Consider the following 18,769-nt stretch of genomic DNA (forward strand, 5'->3'; position numbering starts at 1 on the left):
CATGGAGTCAAATGTGTGCAATGCATGCCAATTGCCATGCAGACAGGTTAAAGATACAGGTATGTTAAAATACTTGTGTGGAAAGGATGGACATTTTAGAGAGGGGATGGGTTTATTTGGATATAGGAAAGTGTCCAGTGTTTTTAGGTTGATAATGATCGCTGTTCCGTTAATACTGCTGATGTGGGCTGTAAATAGAAAACTAAAGGTGAGCTGGGGCATGGTGTAGTCACATTCGATGTGGTGTATGTTTAATCTACATTTAACACAGGTAAACTTATTGCAAACACATTTTCCCCCTAGCATTCACTTTCAAACACATTCCACAACATATATGTATATATCTATATCTATCAATATATATATATTTATACAGTGGGGAAAAAGTATTCAACACGTCATGCTTTTTCCAGGGAATAATATTTCTAAAGAACCTGTTGAGATGCAATTGAACCAGATTTTGGTATAAAGTAGAACAATACAAACATAAAAATATATATAAAAAAAAAAGATTAAAAAAAATTATGTTTAATAACAATGGAATGACACATGGATAATGTACTAAACTACTGAAATGCTTAAAGCTTAAAGACGCCTCTCATATGAAGAATGAAGTCACATGACTAGCTCAGGTATGAGTTTTTCACAGACTTTAACAGTGTAAAAAACTTGATGGTTCTGTGGGTCTCGTCTATTAAATCTGATCTTTAATTTTTGTATTTTCTATTGGATTCAAGTCAGGTGATTGGCTGTGGCATTTCCCAGCTTGCTATTCTTTCTCTGAAAGTATTTGAGAGTTTCCTTGGCTGGATTTTGGATAATTGTCTTGCTAAAATGTCCACCCTGGTTTCATCTTCATCATCCTGATAATGTAGATTTTAAACTGAAGCAGCTAATATTAATTTACTGTACATTGATGAAGGACTGGATAACTCAGCTGCTGTCTTGGCTTTCGCTGCCATTTTAAACCTCACTTTCTTCATGTGTTCAATACTTTTTCCTGTGTAATTTCATTTTATTACACATAACTTAATTTATAAATTAATTAGATTTGTTTTCTTTTCATATGTGTATTTCTTTGGTTGTTTTCAACATCTGGTGAAAATTTCAAGTCAACAACAGCTTTCCCCCACTGTATATTGACAAGGACATGAACTCAAAAATGATTGATGAACAGTGTGGGTTTTTTTTGGTGAAGAAATTCTTCACTCCATGTTGTGAAAGGTTTTTGTAATAGTTTCATTAAAACAGCAATTTACAAAAGAATTTATTTGAAACAGATCAGTGTAATGCACTCTTTCTGAATAAAAATAACTGAACTCAAACTAGTTTTATACATTTAATGCTTAATACTACTCAAAAATATTTATAGCGATACTTAATTCACTTGTCCATAGAAAGTACTTTACAAAAACAAAAACATTTGGCATCCTGTTTAGCCTTCCCTATAAACACACAGATGTGTATGTCTAGAGAGTATAGTAACACTAGAAAATGTCACAAATTGGTGACATTGTCAAACCCACAACATCCCATTGGTAAGTTTAAATTGTTTCTAGATTAACAGGAATCATTTACACTATGAAGTTTATACAACACTACAATAAAGGCATACCTAGAAAAGCCACTAAACTGGCTCTAGGGCAGAATAGGGGAACTACGAAGAAAACATACAAAAAGATTCAAAGGGATTAACACATTATTGCACTGTTGTAGCTGAAGAGCGATACATCTACATGCTTTGGTAATAAAACAAACAAGAATCTTGCTACTGTTACCTTTAAGGTATTTCTTTAAAAAAGTTTGGAATAAGAAAGAATAGAAAGGGCAGGGCTTGCACACATCTTCACTATCTAAAACTCACACCAGGCCGATGGTTTGGGAGCAGTGATTAGAAATATTCTGCTCAAACTGTCAAACAGATCTGAAGAAAGAAACTAACAAATTGTGTACCTAATTTTTTTTTCTTTAAGCATAACAAAAATAATAAAAATAACTAAGAACTATAAAGGATAACCTTCTGATCTAACTCTGACTTGAAGATAAACCCATCATTTGACTCCTCTGGTCAACAATGAACGACCTTTGATCTTGTCCATTTTCATTTGTAAATACTGTTACTGTCAAGCACACTAAAAGTGGTGATGATTAAAGGTAATCAATACATCTGTAGGATATGCATACTACCTGTCAAAAGGTCTTGTCACCTATCTAAGTTTTAGGAACAACAAATAATAACTTGACTTCTAATTGATCGTTTGGTATCAGAAGTAGCTTATATGAAAGGCAAAGACCTCTAGATTAAGCTAATTTTACAAAAAAAATAATAATATAATCATGCCTTGATTTTAAATTGTTTCAATAGGACAGTAAGGTCTGACTTTGCTTAGACAAAAGTTTTGTCACAATAATGTACAGTATAAAATATAAAATCATGGTTCAATGGAAAAAGAATTAATATTGTGTATGACTCCCATGAAATTAGAGGACTGCATCCATACATCTCTGCCATAACTCAAATACTGATTGATAAAGTCATCTGGAATGGCAAAAAAAGTGTTCTTGCAGGACTCCCAGAGCTCATCGAGATTTTTTGGATTCATCATCAATGCCTCCTTCTTCATCTTACCCCAGACATACTCAATATTGTTCATATCTGGTGACTAGGCTGGCCAATTCTAGAGCACCTTGATCTTCTTTGCTTTCAGAAACTCAGATGTGGAGGCTGAAGTATGAGAAGGAGCGCTATCCTGATAAAGAATTTGCCCTCTCCTGTGGTTTGAAATGTAATGGGCAGCACAAATGTCTTGATACCTCAGTTCTCTCGCACATCCCCATATGTAACCCTAAACCATGATTTTTCCTTCCAATAGGTCTGCTGCAGTATTTATGATGATTGGGATACAGTTCAACAGATGATTCATCTGAATAAATCTACTGTACCTTCTACCACTTTTCCAAATCATCAACTAGATGTCATATTTGTTGCTCTTACATCTGGGATTAATGACAAGACCAAACAAAGTTAGCCTGTTACAGCAGGTCAAAACAGCTTGCCAGACTGAACTTTACAAAAAAAATGACATAAAAACAGTTTTGGCTGGTAAATATCTTTGAACTACTATTGGTACACAACAGTTATGTAATAGGTAGATGTGGATCTAAGTCTCCACCTTTTCAAGGAACTGTTCTCTGGTTCATTCTCTCAGTTCATTTGATGTTAAACACCTGGAAGTTAAATACAATATTAAGCAGTTGCTTTACAGTACAAAATTAAGTGCACAGTTTATCACGTTAATACTGTAAGCTAGCTTGCTTTATGGCTAATTTCCATTGAGTGGTATGGTTCAGTACAGAATACTCCAGTACGCATTTATTTACATTTTGTTTTTTACTGCTAGAAGTACCAAAATGGTAAACTTTACTATACCATTTTTTAATGGTATAGTAAAACCTAGCACAACATTACGGTACTAAAAGGGTGGAGCTAGAATCCCTGTTGAATGCTATTGGTTTACAGAAAAATACCAAGAAGCAAGAACAGGATCTGCTGTTTTTCCTTCATTATTGTTTAAGAAGTCGTTCATATGCTGGATACTACCTCGTACTGTACTTTACTATATTTAACCTTACCACTCAGGGTAAACAAAGCATTAAGAGTTTTCACTTTATATTAGGTGGCCTTAAGTAATACGTATTACACTAAAATTAATCATTTGCTACAATGTACTTATTGTGCAAATACATGTTTTATATTGTACTTATAATTGATTAAATACCTTCAGGTAATTACATCTGTAATGAATTTCTGTAATTACAGTGTTGACCATCCCTTACACTTCAACCCACCCTTACCCATACCATCAAACTTGTTCCTGATTACACCTCATGAGATACCAGAAGTGTTCTCCGATACAAAGTACATTGTATTTTTATTATTTTTTTTTTTTGCTGCAGGTACATAGTAGTCAACGCCACCTAACATAAAGTGGGACCCATTGATTTTGAAATGCAAAGCTTGTGTGGATGCTACTTGACTGCATATTTCTCGCCAATGTGGTTGTATTATCGAAATCAAACCGTGCAGCTCATATTTTCTAAATTAATTGCAACACAGGCTCATTGTAGATACGCACCCATGTCTAAATTTCTGGAGAGCATGAATTATGAAGCCAGAGGTAGGTCTCACAGTATTTTGTCTTTAAAATGAATGCTATGTGGTGGTGTGACACCACCGATGGCTTCTGTTCATTTTTGCGCCAGTGTTTTGAGTTTGCGGAGTAGCTCACTGCATACTGTATGGGTGCTTTCACACAAGCACTTTTCGTCCGCACCCGGGTTCGCTGGACATCATTGTACAATACATTTAGCTAGTGTGAACGTGTCTTCTGAACTCGGGTGCGCACCCGTGAACCGTACTCGAGTCCGCCTGAAAGAGGTGGTCTGGGGTACGGTTCATGTGAACTTTGGTACGGTTAATTTCTGATGTGAATGCAATCGTACCAAATAACGGAAATAAACCGCCAACTGTACAACAAACTATCATTTTCATAACGTTTGTTCGTTAGTTTTTGTGCGTGTGTGTGTCACATTTTGTACCTTGGTGACAAGCGGGACTGAGCCATGGCAAACACATTGATGTCTGGTTGTCTCCTCCAAAAACATTTTATAATATTTTGCAACAGATGGACGCGCGACGCTTTCTGTGTGTCTAAAACTAAAACATTCAGTAAAAGCAGAATGACCGCAATGTGCCGAAGTCTTTCCATTTTGGCGCTTTGCTTTCATGACTTTACACCTAGCAACAGCCAAATAATGAAAGTGAACAGCCAACAGTACAACAAACTATCATTTTCATAACGTTCATTTGTGTGTGTGTGTGTGTGTGTGTGTGTGTGTGTGTGTGTGTGTCACGTATCATACTTTGGTGACAAACAGGACTGAGCCAGGAAAAACACAGTGATAATTTCTGCTTGTCTCCTCCAAAAACAGCTGCAGACAATGTATGATGTTCTCAATTTGTATAATATTTTTGTGGCAAATGGACGCAAGTCGCTTTCTGTATATCCAAAACCAAAAAATTCAGTAAAAGCAGAATGACCGAGATGTGGACGTCTTTCCATTTCGGCGCTTTGCTTTTTGTGATCGTCACCTAGCAACAGCCGTAAACAAAACAGCAGCTCGATGACGGAATCGTACTGGGGTATAGAAGGAAAAAAGACAGTGTGTACAAAACCAACCGAGAAGGTGGCAAGGGGCAACAATCGAACTTGGGTACGGTCCAGGCAATTGAACCAAGTCTGAAAGCACCCTATGTAGGGAAACGGAGCAGAGTTGACTGCAAAGACATAGTTCGAGTCTGGCAAAGAACAGTGCCAGAAACAAGGTAAAACAAAATAAAAAAATAAATTAATAATAAATAAATAAACAACAGGGCAGCTAGGTGGCGCAGTGGGTAGCGCTTTTGCCTCACAGCAAGAAGATCGCTGGTTCGAGCCTCGGCTGGGTCAGTTGGCATTTCTTTGTGGAGTTTGCATGTTCTCCCTATGTTTGTGTGGGTTTCCTCCGGGTGCTCCTGTTTCCCCGACAAGATCAAAGATATGCGGTGCAGGTGAATTGGGTAAGCTAAATTGTCTGTAGTGTATGTGTGTGAATGAGTGTGTATGGCTGTTTCCCAGTGATGGGTTGCAGCTGGAAGGGTATCTGCTGCATAAAAAAACATATGCTGGATAAGTTGGCTGTTTATTCTGCTGTGGCGACCCGATGAATAAAGGTACTACGCCAAAAAGAAAATGAATGAATGACTAAATAAACAAGACTGAAGTTGTGGTGAAATCATGTGAAGGCTTTTCTTTTTCTATATTGCTTTTGAAAACACTATCGGTTGGGTTTAGGGAAGGGCGTTGGTGGATCAGTCGGTCAGTCATTCAATCAACAGCAAGCTGTCCTGGTTGGCTGAAGTGTATATCGCGCCCTCTGGTGGATTTACGTGAGAAGAGGATACGCGAGAGGATTTTGTGATCATCAAAAAAATGTACAAAGCAGCCTCTGGTGGATTTGCAAAAACTGTGAGCACATGTACCTCCAGGTACATATTTTGCTGTCCCCAAAAATGTAGACCTGGGTACGTATCCGCAATGAACCTGGGTTGCATTTATCAGTATGCCACTCTCAACTGCATTGGCATGTTTATTAACAGTTTCAGATTTTTTTTATCCCAAATCAAATTACAAAACAAAAATAGAGGTGAGTATATCAGGACCTTAAGTTACACTCTCCGACCTGAAGCACTTTATTATGCAAAATGAGAAATAAAAAAATGACAAAACCATTCAAAAGGAGCAGTGTTGCTGTCAGCAACAGAAGTTTCAACAAGAAAACCGATCACTGTGTGACTAAACCCAGTGTACACCAGAGGGAAATTCATGGTGCGGGAACAATCAAGTCAAACCTGTACTCCCACTGAAGTCTGTCATTGCTTCGAGGGCAAACAGTAGTGAACTTGGTTCTAAATGCCTGCAGCAAAAAAAAAAAAAAAAAAAAAGATCTGCACAAGATAACACCACTTCCAAGAGATTCTCATCGCACTTAAGAAAGCTCAGTGGGGTCTTCGAAAGATCTGGAGATGTCGTACTCCAGAATTCCTTTACATGCAGCTACAGGCCCTTGAAAAACACACATCCATCATCTGATATTGAACATGAGGAAAAGGTAATCTATGATCTATAACCAGTGAACCGCTGAGTGTTATAGACACCGCTTGCTGCGTTTCATTTTGTTACTGGCATACAGGAATGCCAAGTGCTTTCTTTCTGAAAAATGGATTTATAAGAAAATACATCAGAACTTTTTACAGGAAAAATATTAACGTATTAACACACTGCTAATAACTTACCCAGGGTTAACAATTAATCCTGGGTTCTCAAACAGTGATGTTTCACACTGTACTATCCTAAGCACTGTGCTAATGTCTTTATTTGCAAATACTAGAAGTATTATCATAAATTTGACAAACACAGAAAGCTAAGTATTAATTATGTAGCCAGTTTGAAATAATTGCTTCACAGTATGGATAAACATCTGTGTACATTTAGATGAAATTATTTATTCAGGAAATTATTTATAGTCAAATTATGGTCCCACTTTATATTAAGTGTCCTTAACTACTATGTACTTACATCAAAAAATTAATACAATGTACTTACTGTGTTCATAAAGTATTTGAGAGCACTTGTGGTGCTCTTGAGTTGGGATAGGGGTTGGGTTAGGGACAGGTTTGGGGGTGTGGGTAGGTTTAAGGGTGGGTTAAGGTGTAGGGAATGGTCAGCAGTATATTAACAAATGTAATTACAGAAGTTAAGTACAGATGTAATTACATACAGGTATTTAATCAAGCATAAGCACACAATAAATACATGTATTTACACAATAAGTACATTGTAACAAACTATTAGTTCCTGTATAAGTACATATTAGTTAAGGCCACAATTTAAAGTGCACGGGACCCAAATTATTTAACAGGTGCTCAGAGTAAGTCATCTCTATTGCAAACAATGTTATATCTAAACTCATTACCACATGTAATCCCAGTGTAAGTGACCTCATAAAACATTTTAGCAACAGCAACAAACATCTTTTATTGACTGTAAAGCAACAAGAGCCCTATGTGGCTCTCTATGTGTCAGAGAACAGCTGGAGGGGAAGGACAGGACTGCTAGCAGAGCATAACAAGTCATTTTACCTTTTCTCTTTTAACAGATAAAGTGTTCATTTACTAATTTTATGCTATAGGGGCATGTAATCCTGTAACAAACTCCTCATACTGTATATTAGATCAAATTACAATAGTGCACAAAAATAGTGACTAATGTTTTTTTTTTAACTCCTATCTTGAATAATGTTATAAAATGCATATTTTTTCTGTATTTAAGTCAAATTAAAATATACCTGGTATTTTATAACACATTGGAAAGAGAAAACAACTAAACTTAGATTAGAGGTTTAATAAATATTTATATTTTTAGTTAAATAAAAGCAAACGATCAGTAAGAAAAGCTTTAAAACTAGATTAAATATAACAAATTTAAATTTAATTAACTAATTTTTGGCTACCATTGATCTGCATCATTCATTCATTCATTTTATTTTCAGCTTATTCCCTTTATTAATCCGGGGTTGCCACAGCGGAATGAACCACCAACTTATCCAGCAAATGTTTTTCGAAGCGGATGCCCTTCTAGCTGCAACCCATCACTGGGAAACACACATACATTCTCATTCTTACTTATACATTACAAACAATTTAGCTCACCCAATTCACCTATACCAAGTCTTTGAACTTCTGCACCAGAACACCCGGAGGAAACCCACGCGAACATGGGGAGAACATGCAAACTCCACACAGAAGTGTCAACTGACCCAGCTGAGGCACGAACCAGCGACCTTCTTGCTTTGAGGTGACAGCGCTACCCACAAATTTTCATAATTTAATTTTTTGCAATTTATTGGACATTTCAGATCCTATTATTTCACTCTAGGTTTTATTTTTTACATTTTATTCATCAGTTCTGGTGTGATACAGCTAAGGGATCATTCATTCATTCATTTTCCTTTAGCTTTGTGCCTTATTTATCAGGGGTTGCCAAAGCGTAATGAACCACCTTGAACTATGAATGAACTTTTGCAGCATATGTTTTACACAGCAAATACCCTTCCAGCCAAAACACAGCACTGAGAAACACTCTTAGACTCTCGCATTCACGCATACATTACGGCCAATTTAGTTCATCCAATTACCTGTAGCGCATGTCTTTGGACTGTGCACCTGGAGGAAACCCACTCAAACATAGGGAAAACATGCAAACTCTACACAGAAATACTACCTAGCAGGGCTTGAACCAGCGACCTTCTTGCTGTGGTTCCAAACTAAAATTTATTTATTTATTTTTTAAGATTTAGTTTTGGCCTTTTTGCCTTCATTAAGCAGATAGGACAGTGTTTCAGACAGGAAGCGAAAGTGGGAAAGAGAGAGGGGGCTAGGGACAGGAAATGTCCACAAGCCGGGATTCGAACTTGGGCCACCCTGATGTGCTACTGCACTATATGTCAGCGTGCTAACCACTAGGCTATTGCGCTGACAAAACTAAAAATGTTTTGAAGAAATCTGAAAACCATTTCCAAGCCACAACCAAGCCATTGATACTATGGAATAACTATGGTTACAGCTTTCTTCAAAATATCATATTATGTGTTCAAAAAAAAAAAAAAAGTTGGTTACTAATTATTCCACAGCAACAGAAGTTCCCCAGTAACTTACTGTAGATCATTTACAGCAAAAATACTGTATTTATAGTTACATCACCATTTATGTTGTTCTATATGTATTTACAATATTGTATATATTTATTGTAAAATATACAGTGATTTTCACAATGCAACTTTAAAATACAGTAACATACTGCATAACTGTACAGTAAAATATACTTCATGTTATTGTTAAAAAGTGTGTAATTTACAATAATCATTAACAAAATTATTTACAAAAATTGTACTTAATTGTGATTGGCTGTTTTATTTACATGGGGGATTAATCTATGATATTGCGCTTTGCACTTTCTCCCATTCATAATATTTATGCACAATCTTTGTATACCCAAAATTTGTATACCCAATCCATCCTTATGAACACAACTTCATATTAGGTTAGGAATTATGATGCTGCAAGATTATGATAAAGAGATAAAGGACTAAGATTTTTAGGTTAATACAGTGTAAAAACTGAAAGAAAAAAAACACGCAGCAGGCCACTTTACATTACAGTTTCAGTTTAAGAGTGTGTAGCTACTACTTTAACATTTATCTATTCATTGGTAAATTAATGATCATTAAATGAATGAACCTACACACAGAAGCCTGAGAAAAAAGCTAGTTTTTAGAGGTTTTAGAGGTTAGACGTTTTTGCATCTGAACTTTAGTTCTCTTTAGACAAATAATGGATTTCTGAAGAGCATTAACTAATGGATATATGTAGGGATAGGGATATATAACTGCATGTAACATGAACATCCTCGTCATTCCTAACCACATAGAAGAATAAAAACTCAAATATCACGAGTTCTTTCGGTCTTAAGCACACAGACACACCTCTTTACTGACAGTATCATGATTTGGCTCACAAATTAATTCCACACTGTAAAAATGTTCTACTGTTATGTTACTTTAACTTATTTCAGAAGTTAATCAAGTTTCAACTACACTCTCATAAAAAAATGGTACAATGTTGTACCAAAGAAGGTACAAACCCTTGTCACTGGGGCAAGACCTTTTTATGGAACAGAATTGTACCTTAAGACAAGGAGACAAAATTGTACCACTGCAGTTTGTACCTGTAAGAGCATAATTTTTAACATAGGAAACTAAAATGTACCTGGTTTTAAAACCTGCAGATACAATATTGTACCATCATGAGAGGTACAAATCTGATCCATGAAGGTACCACTACAGTGACAAGACACTTTGTACAAAATGTACCTTTTCCATTTACAATAAAGAATAAAAAACAATTTAACATAAATCAAAAGATCTATGTTTGCTAAACTATTCACAACACAAAAATGTTACAGAAATACTTTCTCCCATATGAAATAGAAAACGATTTTCTCCAATTTTCACACAATACCTTTGTAATTACTTAAAATGTTTATTTAAATGACTTAATTTTAAAATAGAAATAGAATTATGCAAAAGTATTGTGACAAGATATGCACAATGTCTGATTAGTTATACAATAATAAAATTGTCTGCATGAACATGAAAATGTTCAGAAAATGCTTGCCAAATATTTATTAAAAATGTCTTAAATGTTTAGTTTACAATACCTGTATTTTTATTTTACCAGTTGTTTTGTTTTATAGAACTTAATAATTATTGTTTATGAGTTTCTTTAAACATATACTTTTAAATAATGATTCATGTTTAAATATGGAAATCACTCATAAAATCACTTTGCCTTTACAGTAATATTTATTTTCATAGATATTGTAATATATAAGAAGTTGTCCAATACTTATGTACCTTTTTATGAGAACAATTGTGTACCTTCATTTCAAATGTACCATAAAAGGTACAGAACAGTATCATAAGAGGTCTTTTCTGTACCATATAAAGTACGGCTCTTATTAACTGTTCCTCAAGAAACATTGTTTGTGCCACCAGGTACCTTTTTTCTGAGAGTTGTTTAGTTTTACAAAGTTTACCTTAATATTTTTAGTCAGCTAAAAATTTGGATTACTAGAAAATTAGTTTCATTTCATTGAGATTTAGGCTAATTTTTCAGTATGTTTGTTTGATTCGTAACATTATATTATGTTTTTATAAATGGATCTATAATCTAAAAAAGACTATCGATAACTGTATTTTTCAAATAAAAAAAGAATGGTTTGTCGGTTAAATACATCATTAATCTGTTAATTATTACGGAGTGCACTCAAAAAAAAAACTTTAAGTAAGTTTAAACTACTTACTTAAAATGAGCTGAAACAACACAATTCTTGAGATTTTATTGGGACAAATTAATTTTTTTAATTTTTACGGCGTGTCAATCCACATACATTTTTAAAAGTGTTAAGATAACAATTAATGTGTTGACATGAATGAATTGTGTGGAACCCTGCATTTTTTACAGTGTGGTTGTGTAGCTCCCACCCTCTGAAGCGGCCGATTTTCAAATGAGAACTCCACTTTTTATTCCAGGTCACTTGTAAAATGAGCCTATTTCCAAAAAAAAAGTGGCCGTCTCAAATTCTCATTGTGTTTCTAAAAGGCTGTTTCTTTTATAAGGGATAATAAAGGATTTTAATGCATGATGTGAAGGCAAAAAAAAAAATACACAATGCACATCGCAGCCACCGTGAAGAGCATTAAAATCCTTTGGCGGATGGCAAGCTGTTGATATCCCGCTTATTCCATGGTCGTTTGCCAAGGTAGGTCTAAGTTTAAACTTAATTACTCCACTGAAATAGCAGTGACAGGCAGGCAGACAAACTATTTCCAATGAAAAGTGAAGAAAAAGTGGATTTCAAATTCCCATTGTGTTTGTATATATATATATATATATATATATATATATATATATATATATATATATATATATATATATATATATATATATATATATAAAGGGATATATACTGTAAACAGCTATAATGTGAAGAAATAGAAAACCGAAATAAATTAACAGTATTTCCCACCCTGAAATTGTGTTAGTCCTAACCTGGTGTCACTTGATCTTTCCATTTTATCTCTGTGAGATAACAGTCAGGGCTGCCAACTTTTGTGTTTTAGCTTGTAGTGAGAATAAAAAAATACAATTAATCTATGATCAGGAGCCATATAGTCAAAATAAGATTACCATCATATTATTTAAACTTCCAAAACTCCAACACCTCCAGGCTGTTAAGCCGGTTTCACACCGCGTGATCAGTGTGTGAGCAGCGCATATTTTCTTGTGATGCATGTTCACAACTGGGATTCACACTCGGAGCAGGAGCTGCACGTCTTAGGTTTTGATTGAACTACATTGTTTACACCTGCGTTGGTTTGGTTGCACAGAGAATAACTTCTTTATTCTGCGATTAGCACTCCTAATAAATACACTTGCAATTAAAGTAAATCGTATCTAAAACATTTACTTGGGCAGCATTTAGACATTATTAGACAAGGCATTATTACTTGTTCTCGGGTAATGTGTTTTGGCTGAGCGCAAAGATAAGTTAATAATTAATTAACAACGTACATTCTGTATATTGAGTAATATATATATATATATATATATATATATATATATATATATATATTTTTTTTTTTTTCATAAAACAAAAATTATCAAGAGGAAAAAATATTTTGCATGATTTTTTTTTCTGCATGAGAAAATTGATGTGTGGTGTCAGAGTGTGAGATCACTGTCAATCGCGTGACTCTCATGCTAAATGCAGCCCTGGATAACATGCAATCTAATAATCAGTGAGCATAGCGGTGGTAAACCAAGGAAGATATATATAGAGCTAGGAAGACGCCAGTTGAAACCCCATAAGATAAGAACATGACAAGACCTGCCAGCTACAAACAAACATATATTATAAACGTAGCAATCCATAGACCGTATAACATAAAGGTAACAAGAGAACAAAATCTTAAGTAATAAAGAATCAAAAAACACTTTTCCATACATGCGATTGTTGTGTCACATCTACAGGTACTTTCAATGAAGATTGCACAAGGGAGGAATTAGTTAAGCAATGTGACAGAATTTGTGAGTAAATTCCATTCATAAATGAGTGAGAGAGAAAAAGATGTCTATCTACATGTGTGACTGTCACATGGAAATAAAATTCTCTGCATAAATGTCAGCAATCAGCAGTTTAACAGTGGGAGGTTTGACAGCTATGATAGTAATCATACTTAAAACTTTTATATTTTTGGCAGAATCAGTAGATTTATGTTGTAACCAAAGCACTGCAGGTGCTGTTTAACGATATATGAACTTCAATAAAACCTTAATAAATTCACAGTTTAGCTGCCAATATACACACACTTATCATTTTGAGTAGTTTATAAGTTGACAAGTAAATAAAAAAGAAGATAAAAATAATTGTTTTAATTGTGTAATTCTGTCACCATTTACTCGCCCTTCACTCGTTTCAAACCGTTATGAGTTTTTTTCTACTGTTGAAAACAAAAGATGATATTTTAAAAAATGCTGGATACCTGTAAGAATTGACTTCGATGGTATTTGTTTTTCCTACTATAGATCTCAAGATCTCAAGGTTTATAACTACTTAAATGTGGGTAATATGTGAGTACATTTCAACGCAATCTTACGGCAATTTGTAACTTTGATTTAGAGGCTAATTTATATAAATTCGTACAAGCTCATTCATACAATTTAGTAGGATTTGTTTATTCCCCAATGACGATTGGGTTTAGGGGTGGGGTTCGGTGCCACACCTCCTTTCTAAAAATTTTACAGTTTTGTATGACTGAACGAATCCATACAAATCATCCACTAAACCGAGAAAACGTAAAATATTTACGTTGCCTTGTGAGATCAGACGGTTTCATCCCTTTTAGTTAAAAAAAACATATAATCATTCAAGAATAATGAATACTTAACTCATCATTAAAATGTATGCAATATATTGCAGTTCTAGGAATTACTGATTTTGAGAAAACAGTTCGGAAATATAGTTCCTCCAGTTAGTTTACTAACACAGTTTCACGGTCACAATAAAGACAAGGATGGTTACCTCTTTTCATCAATTTATTCAAACACAGTGGATTGTTCAACAGGAGAAGCAGGTAAATGATATTCTTTGGCCCCGTTTACACTAGTGCGTTTTAGTTTTAAAACAGCGTTTTAGAATGAAAACGATCCACATCCACACTAGCATTTCACTCAGCGTTTCTGAACAGCTCTCTGTCTACACCAAAACACTGAAAACGCACATCACGTGACCACACACAAACACTCTCTGGCATGTGCTGCAGCCTATCTACCCAGATGAGAGCTGTGCTCGTCGGAGTGTTCATCAAGGATATCCCGCTGGATCTAATCTCAATATATTTGCTAAACGTGATATTTAATTCCTCCTGTTGTCTATATCTAACAACATATTCCCAGACTTTGGTCTTTTGAATCTATTACTTGTTCTCGGGTAATGTGTTTTGGCTGAGCGCAAAGATAAGTTAATAATTAATCTAACAACGTACATTCTGTATATTGAGTAATTGCTTGCATTTATTTCCTATAATGTATAAACTTATTGTACGTTATACTTTTTTAATGGTCATTTATGACTATTAAAACTGATATTCACCAAAAGAGAGGGTATGTTTCGTAATTTCAATGAAAATGAAAGGAGGCAGTGATGTTAGTCTCTGTTTTGTTATGAATATGCATACAGTGAACATGACGCTCATATATGCAGCACAACGCCTCAACATTTCTGCAGTCTGTTAAGTTGTTAACGTCAAAATGAAAATAGCAGTTCCTTCATGTTTTTATTTTATTGTTAAGAAAGTGAAACAATGTAGTCAGGATGATGTGAATGAGGTTATAAAGTACACTGTTCCCTTTGAAGATTTACCCGACATGTTCTCGGGAGTCTGTTTTCCATTTCAAACTTGCAAAGTCTGAACTTACAAGGAGAGGATGAACAACTTTAACTGTGTTTAGGCTTCTTAATTTTGAGGTAAAGCCCCAATTAGAGAGGCGAATGTCGGCAGCCCTGCCTCAGATGTCTCTGTCTTCCCCCATCCACGCTGAGACGGAGCAGCAGCATTTTAGGTCGAAAACTCATAGTGTATAGTGTGGACGGATGGCGTAACCATAGCAAAACTTATGCGTTTTCAAACTAAAACGCATTAGTGTAAACGGGGCCTTAGATGGAGAGCAGATGAGTATATTGTTCACAACGTAAACAAGGATCTTCATTCAACCATCAGTATATAAAATTACTTCCCTTAATCACAATGTGTGAATCCACAGGTTAGGTGAAATGTCCACTGGAGAAGGGGAACATCCATGATAGGAGGCGAGACAGGGAGGAGTTTAGCCATCTGACTTCGATTCCAGCCATTGAACGACTGGAAACGAGGAGTCTTTATAGGGGACTGTGATTGCTGGTGCAGGGGAGTCTAATTAGAATTCAGTGGCGTGTACTCGGGTATGGTGAGAGGTGGCTGGTAAAGGAGAGCAATGATTGGAGCTGAGGAAATAAAATGGTAAGGGAGACGGGTGATTGGAGCAGCTTAAATAAGCCGGGGATGTGACGGCACCCCCACCATCCACAGGTGACTCCAGGCACCCTAAATCGGCGGCGGGGAGGGTCCCGTCCACGTGGAGCAGGTCGATCTGGATGCTGGCGATGGAACTCGTCAAGAAGGGTAGGGTCCAGAATGTCATCTCAGGGTGTCCATGACCTCTCCTCGGGACCAAATCCTTCCCAGACGTCTAGATATTAAAGATGGCAGCTCCGCCACCGAGAGCCAAGGATTTCTTTGACTTGGTAGATGTTGTTGGGGATGACTTCTGCTTGGTCGGGAGGGAGGGGTGGTTCTGTAGAGGGAGGAGAAACAGGGTCAACATAAGGTTTAGGTATTGATACGTGAAAGGTGGGTGCAACACGGAACTGTGGAGGGAGATTGAGACAGAAGGTGACTGGGTTGATCTAGCAGTGCACACTGAATGGTCCTATGTAGTGGGGACTTGTAGCATGGGAGATGAAGGCGGATGTCCCTGGTGGACAGCCATACCGTGTCACCCGGATGATAGGTAGGATTGGGAGACGATGACGATTAGTGGTGTGGGTGTACCTCCGTACCGCCTGCTGCAGGTGACCATGAGCTGAGTTCCACACCCTCTCGCTCTCTCGGAACTAGTGATCTACGGCTTGCACTTTAGATGTCTCGCCGGACCAAGGAAACAGGAACAGTTGGTATTCTAAAACATATTAAAAGGACTCTAGGTGTTCTGATGTTGAGCGCAGTACGTCCGGAGATAGCGGGAAATTTCTTGAATTTAACGCTCGGTCTGGTTGTTTGTCTGCTGGTGGTAGCCGGAGGATAGACTGATGGTAGTGTACAGAAGTCGGAAGAATGCCCGCCAAAACCTGAAGATGAACTGTGGACCCCGATCTGACACTATGTCCTCAGGGAGTCTGTAATCCCAGAAGACGTGGTGAAAGAGGGCTTCAGCCGTTTCTAGAGCTGTGGGGAGACCTTTTAAAGGTATTAATTTGCAGAACTTAGAAACGTGATCTACAACAACAAGAATAGTGGTATAGCCTTGAGATGGAGGTGAGTCGCTAACAAAATCCACTCCTAGGTGGGTCCAGGGTCGGCTGGGAATAGGCAATGGCTCAGACGACGAGGCATGAGGGTGATGGCACAGACCGAGGAACCCTGGATGTACTGGGTGACGTCTCTGGTCATATTGGGTCACCAATACTTCTGTTGGAAAAGTGAGAGGGTTCGCCAGCTGCCTTGATGTCTTAAGCCGATTGAAGTGTGTGCTCTATCCATGAGCTGAATACGACATCTGAAAGGTACGTACATATGACAAGGAGGAATTTCAGGGGCTGCTGGTTCTTCAGCAGTGGGAGCTTGGATCTCTTCATCCAATTGCCACAGCAGAATGGGAGCGAGGAAGACAGTGGAAGGCAATACTGGCTCAGGAGTACTGGAGGTGGGCTCTGGTGAGTAAATACGAAGGAGGGCATCGGCTTTTACATTCTTGTGGCCTGTTTGGTAGGTTATGTTGAAGTGGAACCGGGCAAAAAATAGAGACCTGCGAGCTTGGTGAGCGTTTGGCATTCAGGAGATACTGGAGTTTCTTGTGGTCTGTTATAACCGTGAATGAGAACTGGACTCTCTACGATGAAAAGTTGTGTGGGATCTGGATAACAGAGGACAGGTGCGGTGGTTCTTGAGACAGGTAAAGGTTTGAGCTTCGGGGTTTCAGGTGAGCGAGTGACGTCCGCCTTTCAGAAGGAAGGTCAGGGGTGCAGAGAGAATACTGTAGTTTTTAATAAACCATCTGTAAAAGTTGGAGAATCCAAGAAACCTCTGCAGCTCCGTTAGGGATTTAGGTTATTCCCATTGGAAGATGGTGTCCACTTTGCCTCTTTCCATGCTGACCCCCTCAGCAGAAATCACATACCCGAGGAAGGAGATTGAGGGTTGATGGAACTCACTGCTAGCTGCGAATGCTCAGAATTGCAATGTGAATTCGTAAATGGTAAACCTTGCTTTGCATTCATTCATTTATTCATTCATTTTCTTGTCGGCTTAGTCCCTTTTGTAATCCGGGGTCGCCATAGCGGAATGAACCGCCAACTTATCCAGCACGTTTTTTATGCAGTGGATGCCCTTCCAGTAGAGCTGTGAACCTACATTGGTACAGGCGGCAGCGGTGATCACAGCTGATCCATGATAGACACGGTGGAGAAAACTCTGCAGACACGCGCTCGTGTATGTATCTAAAAGTATGTAAAACAGCCGAGAGAAGAGGAAAAGTCAGGCCAGCAGGTCAAATGTGCCCACAGTGAGTGTGTGTGTGTGTGTGAGAGAGAGAGAGAGAGAGAGAGAGAGAGAGAGAGAGAGAAAGAGAGATGGAGTGGAGTACTTTCATTCTCTCAATCGCAGTGAAATAAATTAATAGGGAAAAAATAGGGGCTTCTGCTGTAAGCGTCAGTAAAAGACTGATCCAGCAAACACACAGTGAAATTGTGCAAAATTTCTGCATTTTTATGTAGTTGGTGCGTTGTAAATACTCGCGCTTGCCTTCCTCGCTATAGTAAGTTTACGCGACAACTTGACTTGATTACATAATTTGTGGTGCTTATTCCAAGTGGTTAGAGCTCACTGCAACTCTCTTATTGGTGGAATTTTCTGTACCTTATGTATTGGGCATTGTAGTTTTTACATTGACAAACGAATTATTTTTGCATTTGTTTTTTTTATTGTAATTTCCATTTAATTTTCATATTTCACCTGTCTCAAATATCAGTTTCAGTTCTTTTTAGAGACATCAAATAATAAAGCATCGCAGAGAACAGAAATAAATGTACATAAAATTGATGCAGATGTGAAAAGCAGGATATGCAAAACTTCTGTATGTTATACAGACTAATATAAGCCAGCGATGCAGTACATTTTGTGCTAGTAAAACCTGAACAGGTGTGTTCTTATACACTGTAGACTCTGCATGACA

This window comes from Danio rerio, chromosome 16 (genome assembly GCF_052040795.2).
Source record: "Danio rerio strain M-AB ecotype USA chromosome 16, GRCz13ab, whole genome shotgun sequence".
Taxonomy (NCBI): Eukaryota; Metazoa; Chordata; class Actinopteri; order Cypriniformes; family Danionidae; genus Danio; species Danio rerio.